This window comes from Dermacentor albipictus, chromosome 9 (assembly GCF_038994185.2).
Source record: "Dermacentor albipictus isolate Rhodes 1998 colony chromosome 9, USDA_Dalb.pri_finalv2, whole genome shotgun sequence".
In the NCBI taxonomy this organism is placed as follows: domain Eukaryota; kingdom Metazoa; phylum Arthropoda; class Arachnida; order Ixodida; family Ixodidae; genus Dermacentor; species Dermacentor albipictus.
The window spans coordinates 5,776,715-5,798,780 of NC_091829.1; the positions used below are offsets into that span (position 1 = coordinate 5,776,715).

The window sequence follows — 22,066 nt, forward strand, 5'->3', positions numbered from 1 at the left end:
AAAAAGTAGTGCGTTAGTTACAGTAAGCTAGAAAAATGTAAGTGCATGTGCTGCATAGCAAAATTACATTTTTTCGATATAGTGGTAGCGTAGCAAGAAATTATTACGTGTGAGCATGACCCGCAGCAGCCGACGTAACACCGAAAAATGCGCAGACATACATTTTATACACCGCACTACTTGCTCTGAGTACAAGCAATCTGTCTCGGTTGCGAAAAGGAGCTACATCGCTGATCTGTCGAGTGAACCCCTAAACTCGTAGCCAGCAGGCATGCGTCTAAATCAGTGTCTCGGATAGAGCGTAATGTTAATGCAATATCGGAAGCAACGACGTGACCAAAACCTATATGCGCGATAACAATTCGATTCACATCGCTCAATAAGAAGCTTTATTTTCAGCACGCATACTTATGTCCTACCGTTTTTCTTCGGGCGAGGATATCCGTTCACACATACATAAAAACAGTTGCTTGCACTCCGGTCTTTCTCACTGGCAACACAGCACCGCAACGAACTTGGGTTGCGCCATTCATGGGCGACTATCACGGATGTCGTCGCTCGAACAGTGGCTGCTGTTGCCATTGCTACGCGGTCCTTTCAAGCATTACACTGGACGTTGTCAGCATATCCTCAAAAGGACATAGAAGTCGCATTTCACGTACTGAAGAACACAAGACAGGGTGACGCAGCACGGAAACACAGCCAGAACGTGAGCCGACATCACGAGCCACTGAGCAGCTTCGAGGTATACCTAAGCCTTTTTCCGCACTTGAAAACGTGGTTCTTGCAATCATCGTTGTCAGCAAAGTGATCACAGGTAATGTACTTGAAGCTGAGATACAGTGAGCTTCAGGCATGCCTATAACGCTTTCTGGAAGGAGACACGGGAAACAAATTGACGAAACGCTGTCACGGAACGACACTTCAGCGACGTAAACAAACCGTCAGCCATGAGCACTGCCCGCTCCGCCGAACGCGCCCGGTCGCTGGCGAGGCGCACAGCCTCATGGGAAGCGCCACGTGACTAACCTGTATCGGCGGAGGGGAGTTTTTCAAAACTCCCTGTCGGAGTTTCACGGGAGAACAAAATTTTTAAGCGGAGTAAAATCGCGTCATGTCGCCTTAATACTCCGGCAGCTAGCCAGCGGAGTGAAACGAGGGAATGGCGCTGTTTTGCTCCCATACATCGGAGTAAATATTTGAGGAGGGGAGGTTTTAGGGCACATCACCGCTTAAAAACTCTCAGCTGGGTTTATTTTCGTTTACAGTGTAGGAGCGGGCTTCGTAGGGTCTTCTCCCACTTGTCCGAGGTATTATCCGCTAATCTTTAAGACCTTACACGTGTTTCTGCCATGACAGACATTTGTGTTTTTGACTGTAAACTGCAGTTGCTAGTCTTCGCTCGTATTGTTCATTGTTTTTTCGTCCTATTTTTCGCCTGTGGAGTGATGCCGGCAACGACAAAACTTCGGGAAATTAAGCGCAGCAACAGAGGGGCTGCCACAGGAACCCACTCCCTGTAGCAACAACAGGTGAAAAGCCGTTAAGGTATAACGCAATTGTACTTCCTGTGACGAGATTAACACGGTAGAAAAAAGAAGATAGAATGTTGTGGACATTAATATCACGTGTCTGTCGCGCGGCGTCGGTGTTATAATTTCAGTAGGCATGGCGAGGTTGCAATTTTTGACAGTATTCGGATTCTCGACCTCGGCGCATCATGACCCCACTGCGGGGGCACGATGCAAAAACGCTCGAGTGCCAAGCTGTGGTCTCGCGTTCCGTAGGTGATTCTCCGTGACTTTTTCTCCTTCTGTTGTCTTCGTTTATCCGTGCGCTGCTATCATGGATGACATCAACTATCGCCCGATTCGCACTTTTTTCTTCACTCCATGCTACGACGCCTCTGTTATTCATTTGAGCTGACTTATGAAGTTAAACGCCACCAACAAATTAGCACGTGCAGTGGCCTACTCATGTGGCGACTTTATAGACGGATATTCTGTTAAGGATTGGTTATATGCTCAAAGAGGCGCGTAAGAGTAAAATAAGGTGTCCTGCATTGCTGTTACTATATAAGCAGCAGCTTGGTAAACCAGCAAAAGACGCAAGAACGTAATGTGTGTGTGTGTGTGTGTATATATATATATATATATATATATATATATATATATATATTTATAGAGAGAGAGAGGGAGAGAAGCCCGATTTTCGTTAGTCAACCATATGAAGCCGGCAAATAATAAAGCCAAAGAAAGCATAAGCGCAAAATCTTTGTAGAATTTAAGTGTGGAAATAAAGTAAAAGGAAATGAAAGCAGACTAAAACAAACAACTTTCCACCTATTGCAGCGTGTACATATTAAGCCGTTAAACAAGGATACCGTTAAGTGAAAGCATCACACAAAGCGACAACACTTCATCAGCTATGTCGAACTTCAGATCGTGTGCCTTGATACATTGCGCACCTCCCATATACGAACAAATAGGATGACGTGACTCGCACATTGGAATAATCCCCAAAGAAACATGTATTTCCCTCAACGGCTGAACGACCCTTTACTACATGCATAATTTCGTGGTCTCTAGAATGTCGGAACTCTTTCGTTTGACAGTGAGTACGTCTTTTGAACAGTTGATGCAAGAATAGTTTCATGCAAATGGCGCAGAAAAGCTTCCCAGACTAAATCTTCCTCGCACTATAGAACAAGACACAGCCCCGCGCCACACTGGAACAGGTATTCGCAACATCCTCGTTACATTATAGTTGGAAACACCCGTTTCAGCCCTTTCAACAGTTCACGCTTTGCACCCAATAATTTACAACGCAACTAAAATGTGCTTGAGAAGACAGCGGTGCAGTAAAAACAACTTTTCGCACCAGCTGGCGATCTACCATTATATTGTTACAAGCACGGGGAAAAGGGGTTTATTTAGGCGTGCGAGAGCAGGAACGGCAGGCTACGAACAACAGGAATGGCCACTGCACAGTCTTCGTTCTTCTCTTCTTCTCCCTTCTTGATCCCCGCGTCCCTTTGACGCGATTGGACGTAACATACCTCCCCTCGCAGACAAAGCCCCCTGGGCGAGTCAACTAGCTTGTCGTGGCGTGCATGATTTCAACCGTGCGACATGTGCGACTTGTGTCCTAGCAGAACGTCTACCAGAGTTCGTGAGGCGCGCGAGAGTATAGTTCACTTCGCTGACTTTGTCGATGACAACATATGGTCCATCGTAGTTTGCCAGCAGCTTTTGACACAAACCGCGCTTCCTTGTGGGCGTCCAAAGCCAAACGAGATCACCAGGGTGATATGTAACAGGCCGATGTCGTGCGTCGTAGCGGGCTTTGGAGTTTTCTTGTGATGCCAAAGTCCGAAGACGCGCAAGTCGCCGAGCCTCTTCAGCGAGGCACAGCGTATCGGCGACCGTAGGATTGTCGTGGTGGTAAAAAGGGAGGACAGTGTCGAGCGTATACCGGGGCGGCCGAGCATATAGAAGGAAGAAGGGGCTGTAGCCGGTTGTCTCGTGCTTGGCGGTGTTGTAGGCGTAAGTAATAAATGGTAGAACTTCATCCCAATTCTTGTGATCGGACGCAACATACATGGAAAGCATATTGGTGATTGTTCGATTAGTGCGCTCAGTGAGGCCGTTCGTTTGCGGATGATACGGCGTCGAGTGCCGGAGGTGCGAGTTACATAAACGCACAAGTTCTTCCACGATATCCGCCGTGAATTGACGTCCCCGGTCACTTATGATAACACCAGGCGGTCCATGTCGAAGAACAATAGCGTAAAGTAAGAAAAGCGACACTTCGGTGGCAGTTGCTGAGGGTATAGCCGCCGTCTCGCAATAGCGTGTGAAATAGTCGGCGCAGACAATTATCCAGCGGTTCCCCTTAGATGACTTTGGAAAAGGGCCTAACAGATCAATTCCAACTTGCCGAAAGGGTGAGCTGGAAGGCGGCACAGGTTGAAGGAGACCAGATGGGGCAGTGGTTAGACGTTTCCGACGTTGGCACTGTATGCAGCTGGCGACATAAAACTCAACCGAATGACGCATCCGGGGCCAGTAAAAGCGTTCTTGAATGCGATAAAGTGTGCGCACAGTGCCTAAGTGACCAGAGGTAGGGTCATCGTGCATAGCCTGAAGGATTGCTGGCCGGAGGCGCTCCGGCACCACTAGAAGGAAGCGTGCACCCATGCTTGAGTAGTTCCTTTTGTACAGGAGCCCGTCTCGTACACAGTAGCTGCTTGTTGCACTTGAATGGGCAGAAGTAAAGAGTGGCTCCAATTTAGTGTCGGTCCGTTGTTCTGCTTTGAACGCATCGATATCCGGAAAAGCGGGTGTCACAGAAGCGACGAGATGATCAAAATCGTCGGCGTCGCAGTCCGTCGTGGCAAGTGGCATACGGGAAAGGCAGTCTGCGTCAGCGTGTTTTCGGCCACTCTTGTAGGAAACAGTGAAGTTATATTCCTGCAACCTCAAAGCCCAGCGCGCAAGGCGACCACAAGGGTCGCGAAGGTTCACGAGCCAGCACAGGGAATGGTGGTCTGTGACGACTTGGAATGGGCGTCCGTACAAGTACGAGCGAAATCGCTGAACCGCAAAGATTACAGCGAGGCATTCTTGCTCTGTCACCGTGTAATTCCGTTCAGGTTTGCTTAATGAGCGGCTTGCATAAGCAATCACGTGCTGACGGTCGTCATAGCGTTGGACCAATACGGCACCCAGACCAACGCCACTAGCATCTGTGTGGATTTCTGTCGGCGCAGTAGGATTGAAGTGGCGAAGGATAGGTCGGGAGGTTAACAGGAACTTCAGCTGACGAAATGCAGAATCGCATTCGGGTGTCCACTCAAACCGTGCGTCTTTATGTAGCAGATTTGTCAGAGGATAAGCGACGTCAGCAAAACCAGGAATAAATCGGCGAAAGTAAGAGCAAAGACCCAGAAAACTACGAAGTTGCTTCACTGACTGTGGTGCACTGAATGCCTCGACAGCTGCCGTCTTGAGGGGATCAGGCCGGATACCGTCTTTGTCAACAATGTGACCCAGCACAAGGGTTTGACGGTCACCAAAGTGACATTTCTTGGAGTTCAGAACCAGGCCAGCGTTTTTGATGCAGTCGAGGACAATATCCAGGCGCGTATTGTGCTCATTGAATGTGCGCCCGAATATAACAACGTCGTCAAGATAGCACATACAGATGTTCCACTTTAACCCACGCAGAATGGTGTCCATGAACCTTTCAAAGGTTGCTGGAGCATTGCACAACCCAAATGGCATCACATTGAATTCGAATAATCCATCCGGGGTTATGAAGGCTGTTTTCTCCTTGTCTGCCGAGTGTATAGGGATTTGCCAATATCCTGAGCGCAGGTCCACTGAAGAAAAATAAGAGGCCGAATGCAGGCAATCAATTGCATCATCAATCCGGGGCAGGGGGTAGGCATCCTTCTTAGTCACGGCGTTTAATCTTCGATAATCTACGCAAAATCTCCAGTTGCCGTCTTTCTTTCTGACAAGTATGACCGGAGCTGCCCAAGGACTCGAGGACTCTTGTATTATTCCATTTTTCATCATGTCACTCACTTGTTCCCCGATTATCTTCCGCTCATTAGGCGACACGCGATAAGGCTTTTGCCTGATCGGGCGCGCAGATCCCGTATCTATAGTGTGGCGTGTTCGTGACTCGGGAATCGAGAACGCTTTGTCCGGCTGCGCAAAGTCAAACACTGACAGATGCTTAGAAAGCGTATCCACCAAGGTATGGCGCTCACTTGCGCTGAGTGACTTGTTTACCATAGACAGAAGCTTTTTGTCTGAGACGTGGCGAAGGTCAGCAGGTTCACACGGCGTATCTGTTAGTACGGCTACGGACGAGGACGAGTATTCTGTAAAGTAGGCGAGTTTCAAGCCGTCTGGAAGCAGGACGGGTTCTGCCGAGCAGTTGGCCGTCCACAAGCCAGCACGCCCCTTGCCGATGGATACCACACAATGAGGGACAAAAATGTTCTTCTTCATACAATTTAGATGCATTGGCTCTACGGAGGCATCGAAACTGTCTGCAACTTCACCGCGACACACAACCGGCACGCACACAGAGGTGGACGCAGGCACAACAGTATCTGCAGATACACAAAGTTCACCTTGACTGCAAGTCTCCTCTAAGAGCCCGGATGAAACATGGCCATCGACGCAAACTTCCCCCGTGCGACAATCGACGGTCGCACCACACTGTCGCAAAAAGTCGATGCCCAAAATAACTTCGTGCGTCGATCGGGGAATAACTACAAATTCCGTCGCGAAAACCCCACCAGCCAAGGATACGTCAGCAGTGCACACACAAACAGGGCGCAACGACTCGCCGCTCACTCCACAAAAAGTTGCAGCCTGGTCCCACCGAAATACAACTTTACGCCCCAACCGACCTTTAAAACCGAGACTCATTACGGATACAGTTGCTCCGGTATCCACCAAAGCCATTGTAGCAACACCATCAACAAGTACATGCACTTTGTTCTTAATCATAGCAACTGCAGGGGGCATTTCTGTCGATAGCACGTGTCGAGCGACCTCACCCCCATCGGCCGCGCTAGCTAGTTTTCCGGTTGTGAAGGCGAGGCGGAGCGGCGCACTGGCGATGGAGATTGACGTAAACGCGGTGCACGAGAAGTCGGCGGTGGCGTCAAACTCCTGTCAGATGCCGGCGAGCGGCTCCGGAAGCTTCTCTGCCAGTAATCGTTGCCAGAAGGGACGCCAGCTGACCAAGAGGTGGTGTACGGCTGTTGAGTTGTCCTCGTAGGAGGTGTGGGCCTTGCTGAAGATCCGGATCGACCATTCCACGTTGTTGGGCGACGATTGCAAAACCTCGCTATGTGGCCCGCGACACCGCATTGGAAACATACCGGCAGATGCCTCAAATTGCGATGTTCTTCCATGTAGTCGCGCATGTTGCTGTCGACTGCATAGACAGTAGGTGGGTGACATTCATCATGGCTAGGCATCGGCCGCTGGGAGGCGTGCGTGCGGCGTGGGCGTTGGTCGTAGTCATGACCTTGATAGCTCATGGTCCCTCTCGTTTGTGGGGTAGACCTATACTCGATGGTCGCTGAGTTCACCGTGGGTTGCCATGATGTCGAAACGGCCGTGTTTCTCATCTCGTGTGGTGAGTACGCGCCAGTGATGCCGGGTGTGCAACGGTACATCTCTTCCTGATGGAGCAACTCTTCGCGAACAATCTGCCGTATAGTGGATGGAAGGTCAACACACGAGCTCGGGTCTACACTTGCCACCGTCGTGACATTAGCCAGGCGACCAAACTTCGGTATTATCCGTCGCATCTTCAGCGTCTCAAAGGTCCGGCAGTGGCGAATGACGTCAGACACGGAATCCAAGCTTTCCTTGCCGATCAAAAAATTGTAGACGTCTTCGGCTATTCCTTTCAACAAATGTCCAACTTTGTCATCTTCTGACATTTGAGAGTTGACTATTTTACACAGTTTCAGCACTTCTTCGATATAAGTCGTACAGGTCTCGCCGGGAATCTGAGCTCGTTGCGAAAGCGTCTGTTCAGCGCGTTTCTTTTTTGCGCTAGAATCTCCAAAACACGCTCTGAGCTCCTCGACGAAAAGCTCCCACGAAGTGAGCGTGTCTTCGTGATTCTCGTACCAGACGAGCGCAGTGTCGGTAAGGGAAAATACAACATTGGACAACTGTGCGGTCGAGTTCCAACCGTTAGACCGGCTCACCCTTCGGTAGTTCGTGAGCCACTCGTCGACATCTTCTCCGGCTTTTCCTCCGAAAGTGAGTGGCACGCGGTAGTATTGCCACGGAACACCAGGTGCTGGCCTAGAAGCCGCGTCAGATCCTTCGGGGAGTCTGGCAGGCGTATTCAGGCATGTCAGGTGAGGGTGGCGGAAGTCCGGCAAGTCGACGGCTTCGGCGAAGTTGTAGCAGCGTAGGCTCCGTGGTTACGAGCTGTACCCCGCACCGTCCACCAATTTGTTACAAGCACGGGGAAAAGGGGTTTATTTAGGCGTGCGAGAGCAGGAACGGCAGGCTACGAACAACAGGAATGGCCACTGCACAGTCTTCGTTCTTCTCTTCTTCTCCCTTCTTGATCCCCGCGTCCCTTTGACGCGATTGGACGTAACAATATCATTAATATATAAATTAGCCGGAACCAGGGGGATTGTAAGTTCTCGAACTTACGGTGCACTGTCAGTATGCTCGCACGTGACAGCTGCTAAAATCTTTTGTCACGTGTCCACATATTATAAACATTATCATAATCAGACATAAAAGCGCAACTTCTTGTGCCTCCGTCAATTTACGTTTTGAGGAAATGTCAACAGGCGCTCAACGACGCGCGACGTGCGTACCGATCTCCTGCCGGTGTGAGCCATCTACGAGGTCGAAAGGTCATCAGTCGCGAGAAAATACTATCGAACTCCGACAATACGTTATTCGTTGATGACTGCGCAACTTTGCACGAAATGTTTCACCCTAATGACAACTAATCTTCAAACCGAGCTTAACGCAATTGCGAACTGGTGCAAGAAATAGTGCATGGAACTGAACTTTAACGAATGCAAATTGATGCGCGTCACTAGATTCAGCCGCATGCGAGTTACTTACAAGCTTACTACCTTAATAACGTTCCTTAGAAGCAGTGAATTCTCGTAAAGACTTCCGCTTTCACATTACAAATTATCAAAGCCTAACAACGCAAAACGAATACGGGGATACATTCGCCGAAACTTTTCACATCTATGCGCCTTCAAGACTTGAAAGTTTGCTTTGTATAATATTAATTCGCCCAAAACTCGAATGTGCCGCCACGTTCTGGGACCCTGGTCACAAGCAGTTACACACTCTGTAGAAGTGGTTCAGAACACGTCTGCCCGCCTCATCGATGAAGCGGGCAGACGTGTAACTGCACCCGCCGTGGTTGCTTGGCGGCTCTGGTGTTGCAAGCACGAGGTCGCGGGATGAAATCCCGGCCACGGCGGCTGCATTTCGATGGGGGCGAAATGCAAGGACACCCGGCGCACGTTAACGAACCCCAGGTGGTCAAAATTAATCCGGAGTCCCCTACTACGGCGTGCCTCGTAATGAAATCGTCGTTTTGTCACGTAAAACCACACACACACGCGATATATATATATATATATAATCTTGCTTAGCCTGCCAGTGTAAGAACATTAAATCTAATCTCGACCTAACATCACTAGCACGCCTTCGCGAAATCTCTTGCCTCTGCCTTTTTCACCACATATTTCAGCACCCTTTCCTTCGTGGCGAACTCCGGCTTACATATAATCTCGGCTAGACATCGCCACAAGGTTGGTATTTCGAGATGCAGAAAAAATGCGTTTCTTCGGTCATTCCTACTGCGCACATGCCAAGAATGAAATCGCCGTCCTGCGTGCATTGCTACCATAGTAAACCATGATCACTTCAACATTTCTTTAGGTAATGTTGTATTACGCAGCCACCTAATACTATATATAATTTTAACTATTTGTTTTTATTTGTTAATTTGCGAATTACTTGCCTATGCATACTTTTTAGCGAACGCTGTTAGTGAGCTGATTTTACTGTACGCTGTTGTATTACTCCTTTATTTGTTATGTTTCTTTGTACCGATTTAACCACACTCCACTGTAATACCTCTGGCCCCGAGGGTATAGAAAATGAATGAATGAATGAATGAATGAATGAATGAATGAATGAATGAATGAATGAATGTGTCCCCCCCTCCTCCGTTATGACTTAGGTAAAAGCCCGGTTCCGATTCAACGCTCGATCTCGCATTACAATCCCCCTTGATACGTTTGTCGGCTACTACGTACGTTTTCCGTGAGCTGTTTCGTGACGGACGTAGTACATGTGTTCCGCACGATACATAAACCAGTGAATTTCAGGACAATGATTGAGTACGAATACAATAAGAGATTGGTGTAATTGAGGAAATAATAATATATATTTCGACCACAAATATATCTCCGTGTTCGCGACCAATACAGAACTTGGCAATGTCTCCAAGAATGAAAACAGCGAACGGGAGGAAGCATTGAAAAAAAAAAAAACTGGTTCAGCCTTGAAATCGGGGGCTGGCGCGCACAGCTATACGCGCGAGCGTAGAAACTTTGTCGTGCACTGTAAAGTATCATGGAACCGTGTTCGCATGACAAGATTGAAGCGATATTTACCACACTACACGCTACACCGTCACACACTGTACGTTGTTCATAACTTGTAGAAACTAAATAGGGTAGCACTCACTTTTTTTTTTAGTCCACGCAGGACCGTTCGGTTACTTGTCGGAATGCGTTGCGTGTGGCTCCACAGTCAAGTTGTACACACCACAGCACAGCTGCACTTGTCTTCGAGTGGGAGAAAACTAGCTTGCCTAGCTAGAAGCCGAAGCGGAGCAGCCACAGCCACAAACACACGTGAAAGGAAATCGCCCGTTCGAAAAGACCACCTTGAACAGCCGCGCCGGCAACTTCACAGCTTCCACAACGCCGACGCTCCACAAGCGAGCCGCACACTCACTCTCCGCCGTACGAACACCCGCTTCGCTCCAGGCAATGGACAGCTTTCGCCGCAGAGCTGTTTGAAATTGTGAGGCATCGTCCATGCGTCGCAATTCAAAAAGTCGTGCAACACCTAATTTAATATTTTTCACTTACATCTAGCTGCGTTACCTTTCGTAAACCAATAAAGCTTAGTTAACTTTATTCCCCCGTCGTAATGCTTGAAATTAACTACTTTTTTTACACATAGATGGCGCGTAAATCTGTTAGTCTTAAGGTTGTGTGTGTGTGTGTGTGTGTGTGTGTGTGTGTGTGTGTGTGTGTGTGTGCGTGCGTGTGTGTGTGTGTGTGTGTGTGTGTGTGTGTGTGTGTGTGTGTGTGTGTGTGTTGAAGCGTAGATATTTTAAGCTTGTGACTTTGCTTTCACAGGGCTTTGAGGTTTTTTGCTGCATCCGCCGTTTGTTTGACATCGCTTCTTGTTCGAGCGCGCGTCCGTCAGATGTGCGTATGTGAGCGGCGCGCCCACGCGTGGTGGTTAAGGTGTTTCTTTTCCATCGTGAATTTTTGTATTGACACCTCGGCCGACGCCACCTGCGTGTTTTTGAGCCACGGTGACAAGGATTGGCGTTCAAGCTTACCGCTGAGGTAGAAAAATGTGGAGGACGCTTGAGAAGCATTGGCTGCGAACGCTATGTACGAAGGCCAAATTTAGTTTTTTTCTTCTCGTTTTTGTTTGAGTTTCCGCGTAATATAATTATGTTTTCTCGTATATTCAAATCACAATCCGACGCTGTCATGCCTGTAGGTTGTGCGTAAGTCGTCCTTTACGAATTTTCTGACGTGTTTTACTCTGAGAAATTCAGTTAACCCAGTAATGCCTATGCGCCACGCGGAGGCACTGCGCGCGGATCGGGATGTGGAATGATTTTTCACATAGTTACATCGACGCCGACGGCGGACTTTCTGCGACACGGGGCTATTCTAGCCACCATAACGGGGCTCCTATCGCTTTGATAGATTATTCCCACCACAAACTCGTCGTATTGCTTTGGAGCAGTGTCTTTATTTATTCATTTATTTTATTTTTTTCCCATTTTTTACCATATTCGTCAGGCCGATAGCAATGACCTCATGGGTCATTCAAATACGTTGTATTTGCACCATGCGCTTTTAAGCTTTCTTAGATGTGTTGAAAAAAAGAAGAGTGACTTGTTCGATATATTGCGGTCAGTGTATGCATTGAACGCACTGTCAAAGAAATCACATTTCTGCCATGTAGTATGCATAGCCACCTTCGCAATGCCAGAGTCTGCAAAACAAGAAAACGAAAAGAAAGCTTAAAGGATTCTTATGCCTTAATTACATCATATGCAATGTATACCGGGTGTTCCAGATAACTTTAGTCAGATTTTAAAGATATGCCGATGCACTCTAAGGCGACGCGAGTAAGTCACACTATATTTTGTATTCTGCTTAATTAGATAATTAGTCAAAATTAATTAACCAACTTCTGAAGCAACGAAGTTAGGCAAAAGACCCAATTAGAAAGTTGAGCGCTTTGCAAAACGTCCGATTAAACGGTTCCTAACTTTCCGTCTACTAGGTATTAGTGTTATTCCGCTTACTGCAGATGCCCAAGAAATAAAAAAAATAAAAAATATCACGTGACATGCCCGCTTGCGCGTTGTGATTGCAGCGCTCCCGAACATTTCTCGTGCAAAGGAACATAGCATCTAGCAGGGTGTGCTGCAGCTTACAAGGCCACAGGGCAGTGACGCAGGCGTTGACTGTGCGATTAACGCCACCGATGTGCTTCCCTCGCGGCGGTTCACGATAGCGATTAGCAGGCGATTAGCATCTAGCAGCCAACGTTACTAGATGGGGGGCGTGGCACTTGCGGAGACGTCGGAGACGGCGGTTGTGAGAGCGGAACTGTAGGGACTTTTGCTCCTTAAATATATGACTCTGCCTAGGCACTACTAAAGCCCCTCCATCCACACGCCACCGCCGCTTTCTTAAGTAGCGACAACCTTTGTTCTGCGCCGCCTTTTCCCCTCACACCAAATCCGGTGCTGACATTTCCGGTTTAAAAATTTCCGGTTCCGGCGTTTCCGCTTCCTGGAGTTACCCTGCGGGAATTTCCGCTTTGACTGCTGTTAACGATGGTGAGACGCCCGCGCGTGCTTAGCAATGCTGTGGCAGTCACCATAAGAAGAATGCAAAGGGGGCAAGCTGTTGTATTCCGCTGAAGTAGTAGTTCGCGGTCGCTGTTTTCCAAATGCACGAAAAACAGCAGTGGTCTCCAAGCGCCCAGGCAATATACATTCCACTGTGCGTTGTCCATCGTGGCACAATTAACCCGTAGCAGGTTGACGCGAACCAACGAACACGAGCAGATTGCTGGGTGCAATAGTCGATGGTTCTTGGATGGAATCGCATTCACAGTTTAAACCGCAGCTGGTGCAATTAAAGCTTCTCCATCGACGCGAAAGTAAACAACGCCAAAAAACATAGCGTCACTTCCACTCGGAACAGGAAGCTGCAGCTACGTAAGCTCCGCTTGACGCCGGAAGTTAAGAGGGTGAATGGGAGAGGAGTGTGGAGGAAGAGGGCAGGTACGGAAGGGCTTTAGGCACTACGGAGGAGTTCCTTAGCGCGTGTTGTATGCGTTTGTCCCTAGGAGTGCCGGCAGAAGTCGCGGGGCGTGGTAGTGCTGAACTTAGCGTCTCAAGTTGGAGACTGGACGTAATTTATTCAATCGTGTTTTTTACTCATTGAAACAACGTGTCATTATTTCGCATCATTGGGGGCGCCTCCAGGACATGAAAGCGGCAACGGGGACACCAAAGCTAGAACCTGAACTGGTCCGTGGGTTGGGGCCTCCGCTTCGGCCTCCGCGGCCCCAACCCACGGGCCGCCCTGCTTCCAGCTTTGATACTCCCGCTGCACCTTGAGTGCCCTGGATATCCTGCGCCGCCGGCTTTGTTATAACCTCAGGTTCTCTCGCGAGGCCTTCGTTTGGCGGTTACATGGGCCCTCCTGGAGCAGTGCTTGCAAAAAAAAAAAAAACGCTATCTATCGTCGCGACGAAAAAAAGAGACCCACAACTTATACAACACTAGTCAGAACCTTGCCCCTTCAGACACAGCGATCACCAAATGGGGCGTCCGTGCCCACTGTCTCACTGCGTGGGCAGCCAGCGGCGGAGCGTAAGCAAACTCGATCGCACTCCGCAATGCCGGCATGTCTAGGGGACAAACGCATACAACACGCGCTAAAAAACCTCCGTAGTGCCTAGGCAGATCACGAGTAACGTATTCAACTAGCAAAGGCACACAGCTTTTCTCTTGCATCCGCTCTTACTGGCGCATGCGCAGTAACGTCGAGAGCCGCAGGAAACGCCACGCCCCGCTGTACCTACTAGCAATTGTAAAAATGCCACCCGCGTAGTTATGTTCGTTTGTATGCGGAGCGTTTGGGAGCGCTGAAATCATGGCGCGCAAGCGGACATGCCACGTGGTATTCTTTCTTGTATTTCGCGGGCATCTGCAGTAAGCGGAAAAATACTAATGCCTAATAGATAGAAAGCTAAAAAACTGTCTAATCAGACGTTTTGCAAAGCGCTGTGTAACTTTTTAATTGGAATGTTTGGCCTAACTTCGTTGCTTCCGAAGTTGGTTCATAATTCTTCATAATTCACAAATCTTCATAATTATGCACTTAAGCAGAATACAAAAAAATAGTGTGACTTACTCCATACAATAGTCAGCAACATGCCTTTGCTTGTGTCGTCTTAGAGTGCATCGGCATATCTTTAAAACTCTGCCTAAAGTTAGCTGGGAGGCCCTCTATAATGTCAGCTACGGAGTTATCCTGGAAGTGAAAAGACGTAGCAAGTAAAATGAGACAAAGTGTAGAGGAAAAATAAAAGCAGACGAAAACATTTATATTGGCGTGAATTCGAGCACTAAAAAATAAGAAAATAATAAAATGGAAAAACCTGGGAAGTTCAACATACGTTACTAGTGTTCCTCAAACTCTTGTAGATATGACTCCTTTTAGTAGTAACAAACCTATAACCGTGACTGACATCTTTATAAGCATTCTCAAGATATACTTTTTCTATTACATCGATAAATTTACATTTTAATTTATTCAAAGACATGAACTAGCGCAGAGAGAGCTGCCAAAAATATTGAATATATTTTAACAAGGATTGATAAGGGGTCCCCCGCAGCTTTCGCATCGCGAGAAATGCCCAAGAAAATCGATTTTTTTAAAATCACATTTTCATTTTCTGTAACTCCTTTTCTATCTGATTTCGAAATAGCGTCACTGTAAACCACGTAGAAGTGCTCCAAAAAATTTGTTTTATCAGCCAAGGTGGCGAAAAATTTCGCTGAAATCAAGAAAGAACAGCGTTTTTTCGGTATCCGGGAAAGCGCGGGCGGTTTTCCGGTTTAGCGGGGGCGTAAAGGTGAGCGGCCCGATCGGTGGCGCCAGCTGGTGGCGCAAAGCTCAACCACAAAACCACGGAGCTAATTACTGTATTCTGCTTAGCTGCTGGGGTAAATATTCCACAGTGGCGTAATCGTGTTCACAATTACGCCGCTGCCAAAAATTTGCACGAGTGGCGAAGCAGGATATGGTGAGTTACTGCAGTTTTAGCTATGCGTTTGTCTGGTTGAGCTCTACAACACCAGGCGGCTTCACCGCTCACGTTTACGCCCCGACCATCCGGTAACCCGCCCAAACCGCCCCCGTTTACCGGATTAACGTACAAGCTAAACGTCTCTATTGTCTCCGGAACGGCGCAACCGAACGCCGCCATCTTGGTCTCGTTGGAAAGCGCATTTCTCCATCTTCAAATATGCCGCTTCAGCCAACGTTTATAGATAAACGTTGGCGTCAGCTACGTCCTTCATAAACAAGCGCACAAAAAGCAAATGATTGAAGATTGTGCCGGAGTCTGCGATTGGCCGCGCCCGCCACGTGACTCCAGCGCGGTTCGCCATTGGTCCGGCGCTTGCGTCGTCTGCTCGACTGTGCGCCTCGCGAGTCTGGAAGTCTCCGCTCACCGTAATCTCGACGTGTCAAAACGGGCGCTACGCGGACATTGCAGTAGCATGGCCGATCCCTACGTTTGTGGACGTCTCAGAACCGCGGCTAAGCATACCGAGCATTGGCGACGTGGACATCGCGACCAAGATTTGCGCGAAGAATGCTCGGACACGTGGCTAAGCCTTTCAGCAATCGGTGTTTCGGAATTCGTGACCAGGCACATCGCGCACGCAATCTTCAGACTCGCGGTTAAACATTTCGCGCATAGGAGTCTCCGACTTGGCGATCAAGCACATAGCGCGTGGACATCTCGGACCCACGCCTAAGCATTTTGTGCATCGGCGCTTCCGACCGCACGACTAAGCACATCAAGTGTCGACTCCTCGAGCCCGTGACCAGGCATTTCGTGCATCGGCACCTCTGACTGCGCTGCTAGGTACTTCGCGCTTTGGCACCTAGAACTGCGCGACTAAGCACATCAAGTGTCGACTCCTCGAGCCCGCGAGTAGGCATTTCGCGCATCGGCACCTCGGACTGCGCGACTAAGCACATATCGAGCGTCGACCGTCAGCGAGCCAGAAAATTGTATCGTGTGGACTAAATCAAACGGCAAATACCCAAAGAACCACTTGTAAGCAAAGACAGCAAAAAATACAATCCTGGCGAATTTTGAGAGATGTGAACTGCTCCAAAAAATTTGAGAGACGTTTTCTCAAAAGTGTGTTTTGGGCATTCTGCATTGTCTGTGGAAAGAGTAGCATGGGAATGCCTGGACCAATTTTGATACTGTTTGTTTTTATGTATTCTCTAAAGTGTGCTTAAAGGTATATGACAGCTTTCAATATCTTGCTGAGGGCTTACTTTTTTTCTGGATGCTAATTTGTGAATGACAAGTTCTGGTACAGTTAGTGAAGGTGAGCATGATGTTCTGTTTAAAACAAAAAAAAAATAAAGTGGTTAGAAAGTTCCGGAACTGTTGTACCCTGTAGTGCTCTTTTGAGCAAAGATTAAAACTACACACAGCTCCCTGGCATGTTTCATTAAAGTGGCAGGTTTTCCACAAGTGGAACACATGTAACCTTTTGTAACTTGGAGACTAGTCAAGTTATCGTAATGAAACTGCATATTTCTTTATTTAAGACACTTTCAAGTGTGGCTGCGAAATTTTGTTGCTCTAGGTCAAAGAGCAAAAAAGTTAGCTCTGATCCCCACCTCCCCCTTTAATCATGCATTTTAACGAGAAGGATGTAGTTTAGCCCTTGAGGCCTGAACTTTAAATGTGACAGCATTTCTTTGGCTACCTCCCAAGCAAAATTTAGTCATCTCATACCGATCAACGAAGGAGTGTGAAGAGGGAAATGGATAGTTTAAAGCTTGACGTCAAAAGTTGGTAAGAGGCACTGACGTCATTGGTGATTGTGATAGTTGGACCCTCAAAGGTGCCTAGAAAAAGGCTCATGACCCATTTAGGAGTCATGACCTGAAGCTTGAGAAACGTTGTGCAATGTGCGTATTTCCTTTAAAGTGCCAGCTTTTTCATACACATGGTGCATGCAAAATTGTCTCCACAATCAATCAATCAATCAATCACAAAATTTGCTCAAAGGCAACTACAATAGAATGTAAGCATTTAAAAAATTCACCGTCCAAACACTTCGTTCACATGATTAATCAGCGAAGCTTGAACGTGCGGCCCTGGTGTTTATCACTGGGTTAATCCTGACAGTTCATTAAATGACAGCTTGGTAGGCTGCCGGATTCTTGGTATGCAGTTGCTGCTTGCGCTCAGCTGCACGAGCCTGTTGTGCCTGGGCTGCAGCATCGGCACGGCGGAGATGAGCTCATTCCCGGTTCTGCACGTGAAGTTGCTGATTGTAAGCTGCCTGGTCCTAAGGAGTACACATGACATGTGGCTTATCCATCTCGAAGCCAGAGAGAAACTGCTACGCGTGCACTCGGCTGCGACAGAGAGCAATGACATCACTACTGGCGCAGCCACTCGCGCGTCTATCTTCCTCCCCTTTCTTTTTTGCGCATGCGCATGGGGTTGCGCTGGAGGAGTTCTCGGTGTTCAGGCGACAGACGGGCAGACGGACGAATTGGCTAACCATGTACAGCTTCGCTTTAAAACAAGGTAAAATATTCTTCTTAGCAGTGTTACAGCACATACAAAGCATAATTTGAAAGACAAGAGCGAATGCATTCTATGTGCTGTAACACTGCTACAAAGAGTGCATCACAAAGTAGCCTGCCAGAACACATTATTAAGGTAAGAAAAAGATGCAGAGACAAACAAATAGGAAAGACAACAGTTGGGCATAAAAAAGAATTAAAATATTTAAACTATGAGGGCAATTTTCAGATTCAACCAAATGCAAGGTAAATTCATAACAAAGACATTTCCTGTGTGTTCTAAAGTAACTAAGATACAACCACGACTTCCTCTATAAACAGAAGTTTATAGAGAAGGTCATAGATACAACAATGCAAAGGTTAGAACAAAATGACGGCTACTTATGAAAAGTACTGAGATTGACAATATAACTGTTATAAAGCAGTACTCTGCACAGTTGAGCAAGTGATTCAGTTGAGATTGTGTGATTCAGGGACTCTATGTGATTTAAATTTTCGGGGAGTCCCATCAAGACAAGATAAAACAGCATCAGGGAGATGACAGCGCCTTGCGGCGTATCAGCCCCCCCATGTCGATCTCGGGCGATGTGAGCCCTCCGACGGAGATGATTGCTTTCCTATCTGATAGAAAGCTCTTGATGTAGTTATACGTCCGTTGCCCTAGTCCTATTCGTTTGATGTTTTCCAATATGGTTGCATGGTTGGCATTATCAAAAGCTTTTTTAAGATCGAGGCCCAAGATGGCCCTTGTAGAATGCGTTTTATAATCGATTATCTGATGCTTAAGTTGAAGCATCGCATCTTGTGTCGAAAGGTTTTTGCAAAATCCTATCATTGTATCTGGGTGTATGTTATTATCCTCTAAGAAGTTATCTACTCTGTTTAAAATTACATGTTCCATTAATTTTCCGACGCAGGTTGTTAGGAAGATTGGTCTCAGGTTGTCAATCTCAAGCTTCTTACCAGGTTTTGGAATGAGCGTTATTGTTGCTTTCTTCCATTGAGCTGGCACTTCTCCCTTTACCCAACACTCGTTTATGTATTCTGTTAGTTTGGGGATCGATTCGTCATCGAGGTTCCTGAGAGTCTTGTTGGTTATACTGTCCAGGTCTGGGGTGATCTGGTGTTTAACTTTTGTAGGGCCGCTCGGGTTTCTGCCTCCGCGAGCTCCTCGTCTAACTTTGTGTTTGTGTTCCTGTTGTAGCTAGAATAGCTGCAAGGGGGTACCTGTGTTAAGTATTTCTGCCCTAATTCATTGAGAAATTCCTCTCATGTGCCCTCATATGCGTGTGTTAACTTACTAATGGCTTGCATGTGGTTTTTCTTGTTATTCTCCTGGTCAAGCAGGAACCTGAGCATGTGCCAGGTTTTGCCGGTGCTTAATTATCCGTCCACGAAATTACATATGTCGCCCCATTGTTGTTTGGTCAATTGCTTAGCATGTTCTAATTTTTTGTTGAGGAGCACTATATGCTTTCTTAACTTTCTGTTATGCTTGTGACCGCTAAGTCTATTCTGAAGCGACTGCTTAGCTCCCCACATGTGGAGAAGTCTGCTGTTGCATTTCTCCAAGTTCAGGTAGTGCCATTTTTACAGCAGCTTTGATGTCATCGCTGCGCCCATTAGTCCATTGTTCTACGTCTGTGATTGATCGTTGCCGTGCCGTCTCTCGCATTCTACGAAATAGTTCCCAGTCTACTAATTTGATCTGTCGTTCCTTGGGTCTATTCGACCCTTCTCTGACATGTAACTCCGATATGCGGTGATCGCTACCCAAATCTTCCAGTGCGTCGTGCCATGTCGCCTTTTCAATATTCTTGGTAAAGGTTAGGTCTGTGGTCGTGGCCTTGTTTAGCACCGTGCCTACTCTGGTTGGAGTGGCGGGGTCTGTGACGAGCGTGAGGCCTAATTCTTGCGAGTCGTTCCATAAGTCCCTTCCTTTTGCTCTGGTATATAAATATCCCCACGTGGGGGTGTGTGAGGCATCGAAATCTCCTCCTATAACTACTAGATTTTCTCCAGCAAGTCTGAGTGTTTTCTGGAATAGGCTCTTGAATTTGTGTTTATGTAGTGTGGGGCTGCTATAAATGTTGAGAATAAATAAGCTACGTCCTGTCTTCTTTTGAGGGATGAGTTGCAATAGAATATTGTCAATGTGCGTTATGCCTGTTTTGTGTTGCACGTAAGTTGTGTTTCTTTTTACCAGCGTGGTTAATGCCCTGGTCTCCCCTTCGGCATAGCCAAAAGATCTGTATCATGCTAGCTTTGCAATCCGGTGTGTTTCCTGCAGAATTATGACGTCCGGTGTATCCTTGTCTTTTAAATACTGCTGCAAAACTGACTTTTTGTTTTCGTAAGTTCTGCAATTCAATTGCCATATCCTGAACGGTTTTTTAGCATGCCTCATTTTGGATGCGACCATGGGAGGGAGACGGGAGGTGTGAGAGAAGCTGATCTTATATAATTATGTGGTTGTGAAGTGGGTAAGGATTGTGGTGCTTCTGATGCAGTGAAGGGGAGTCCATTACATGGTGGCTGGTTTGCCTCTAGGATGTCTTATTTACTCACAATTACTGCTATTGCCTTAAACATTCGGTTCATCATTTCGTTCCATTTTTCATTTGACTTTTGTATCTCTACTAGGGTCTTTTGAATATCGGCTAATGCTTCATCTACCACTGTGTTATCTTGTTTATGACTTCTGGCTTGGGCGTTGCGTTTGAGTAGAGGTGGTCATCCCCTTCATCCGTCTTATTGTCCAGGATTTCAGATGGCTCCTTCATGCTCGCGTGTAAAGTGGAAATTACCTGATTTATTTGGTCTTTTTCTTCCTTGGGAATTTTTATTTCATCGCTCATACGTGCTAAAAAAATCCTCAACTGCGCATTCTCATGTTTTGGTTGCTTTATCTCGTTATTAGTCGCAGTCTCCCCGCCAGCCCCCTAGTGCATGCCATCGACCATGTCTGCCGAGCTCGCCGTGGTTGACTGGTTTGCTGAAGAGGATGGCCTAGGTCTGGACCTGGATCTCGATCCGGGTCGTGTCCCCAGTGTCCTGGAGCCGGACCGGGATAAGGATCTGGTGGTGGATAGAGACCTTGTCTTCGATCTGGAGCGTCGTTCCCTTGCGTTTGGGAGGCCAGGCCTTCTATGAGACTCTGCCCTGTCTTCTCTTGAGGTAGTGTCTTCATGTTCTTCTTGTCGTTCTCGTTGCAGTCTGTGCCATTGCCTCTGTTTAACAATGAAAGGCTCCTTGAATTTGGCTTTGCACGTTTTGTCTGCAGTTGGATGGTCCTCGCTGCATAACTGACATTTAGGTTGGCACCTATGGTCTTTATCTGGGTTGGTGTTCCACATCCTGCACAAATCCTGTTGTCGGGGTTGGGACATACATGTCCCCAATCCAAGTATGTTGCATTGGGGACAGAAATCCACTTGTTTCCTGTACAGGGAGCAACGGAGTAGTGCTGCCTTGTATCGGACATATGTGGGCACTTTGTGTCCTTCAAAGAGCACAATCACTGTGGTAGTATTACTGAGTCGCTTTGCTGCTATCACCGTTGGGTTTTCGCTCATAACCACTGCTGCTGTGATGTCTCTTGGGCCCTCATCGAGTGGGATTCCTCTGATGACTCCTTTGGCTGTCATGTCAGCACTGTTTTGTAAGCATTGGTCTCGTAAAACGTGTCTTTAATCTTAATACGTGCTATTTCCTGATATTTCTTTGCACGCTCTTGATGTGATGTACTGACGATCAGGATATTTTAATAATTGTTGACGCGGACAATGTCCTCCTCCCTTTCGCCTCGAGGGATGCCTGCCACATCTTGTACCACCGCTGTAAGGTGAACTATACCGTGCTTCGATATTTTGAGTCCTCCACGTGGTCTAATCACAATCTTGTTATCCCTTCTTGGCAAATGTGACATTCTGCTTGCTTTGCGTATTTGCTCTAGCCTGCCTTTCCACGGGTTATTGTTGCACTTGTCGAGCAGCGTCGGCGACAAGGTGCTCTCGCAATGTTGGGAGGTTTGTCAGTCTGATCTTCTGTGTCTGACCTCCTTCCATCCCTTACTTATATCTATTTCTTCCTGGGATCTGCCGTGCCACTCTATGGTGACCTCCAATATTGAGAAAATGATCGGCAATTGTTAAGGAAGCCGGCTCCGGCGCGTGGCCTCGCGGTTCTCCTGCCACGAGGTCCGGCCAAAATATTGTCGTAGAGGCTTAAAAAATGGGAATCCCACCTGGTTTTCGGTATCCACTTGTTTCTGGGAATGAGCTGAGTCTGTTGGTGTGTAATAGTGGGTGGATTTTTGGCTATTTGCAC

The 22,066-nt window shown here is 47.5% G+C and overlaps 1 protein-coding gene and 1 long non-coding RNA gene across 5 annotated transcripts in view; one reads left to right on the top strand and one right to left on the bottom strand.

The window, feature by feature from the left end:
• LOC135906092 (uncharacterized abhydrolase domain-containing protein DDB_G0269086-like) overlaps nucleotides 1–10,571 on the bottom strand; it is a 373,257-nt gene extending 362,686 nt beyond the window's left edge. For 2 of the 3 annotated variants that reach the window (XM_065437262.2, XM_065437261.2), the window contains exon 1: nucleotides 10,290–10,570. The gene's annotated coding sequence lies outside the window, so the exon portion shown is untranslated. Of the gene's footprint in view, nucleotides 1–10,289 lie in introns of all 3 variants that reach the window. The other variant, XM_065437260.2, reaches the window with a different exon arrangement.
• Nucleotides 1–22,066, top strand: part of LOC135906102 (uncharacterized) — a 136,246-nt gene that overhangs the window by 109,695 nt on the left and 4,485 nt on the right. The window contains exon 5 of one of the 2 annotated variants that reach the window (XR_010565631.1): nucleotides 20,658–20,914. The exons of the other annotated variant lie outside the window; for it this stretch is intronic. This is a non-coding gene — a long non-coding RNA (uncharacterized lncRNA). The remainder of the gene's footprint in view (nucleotides 1–20,657; nucleotides 20,915–22,066) is intronic. 2 annotated transcript variants of the gene reach the window in all.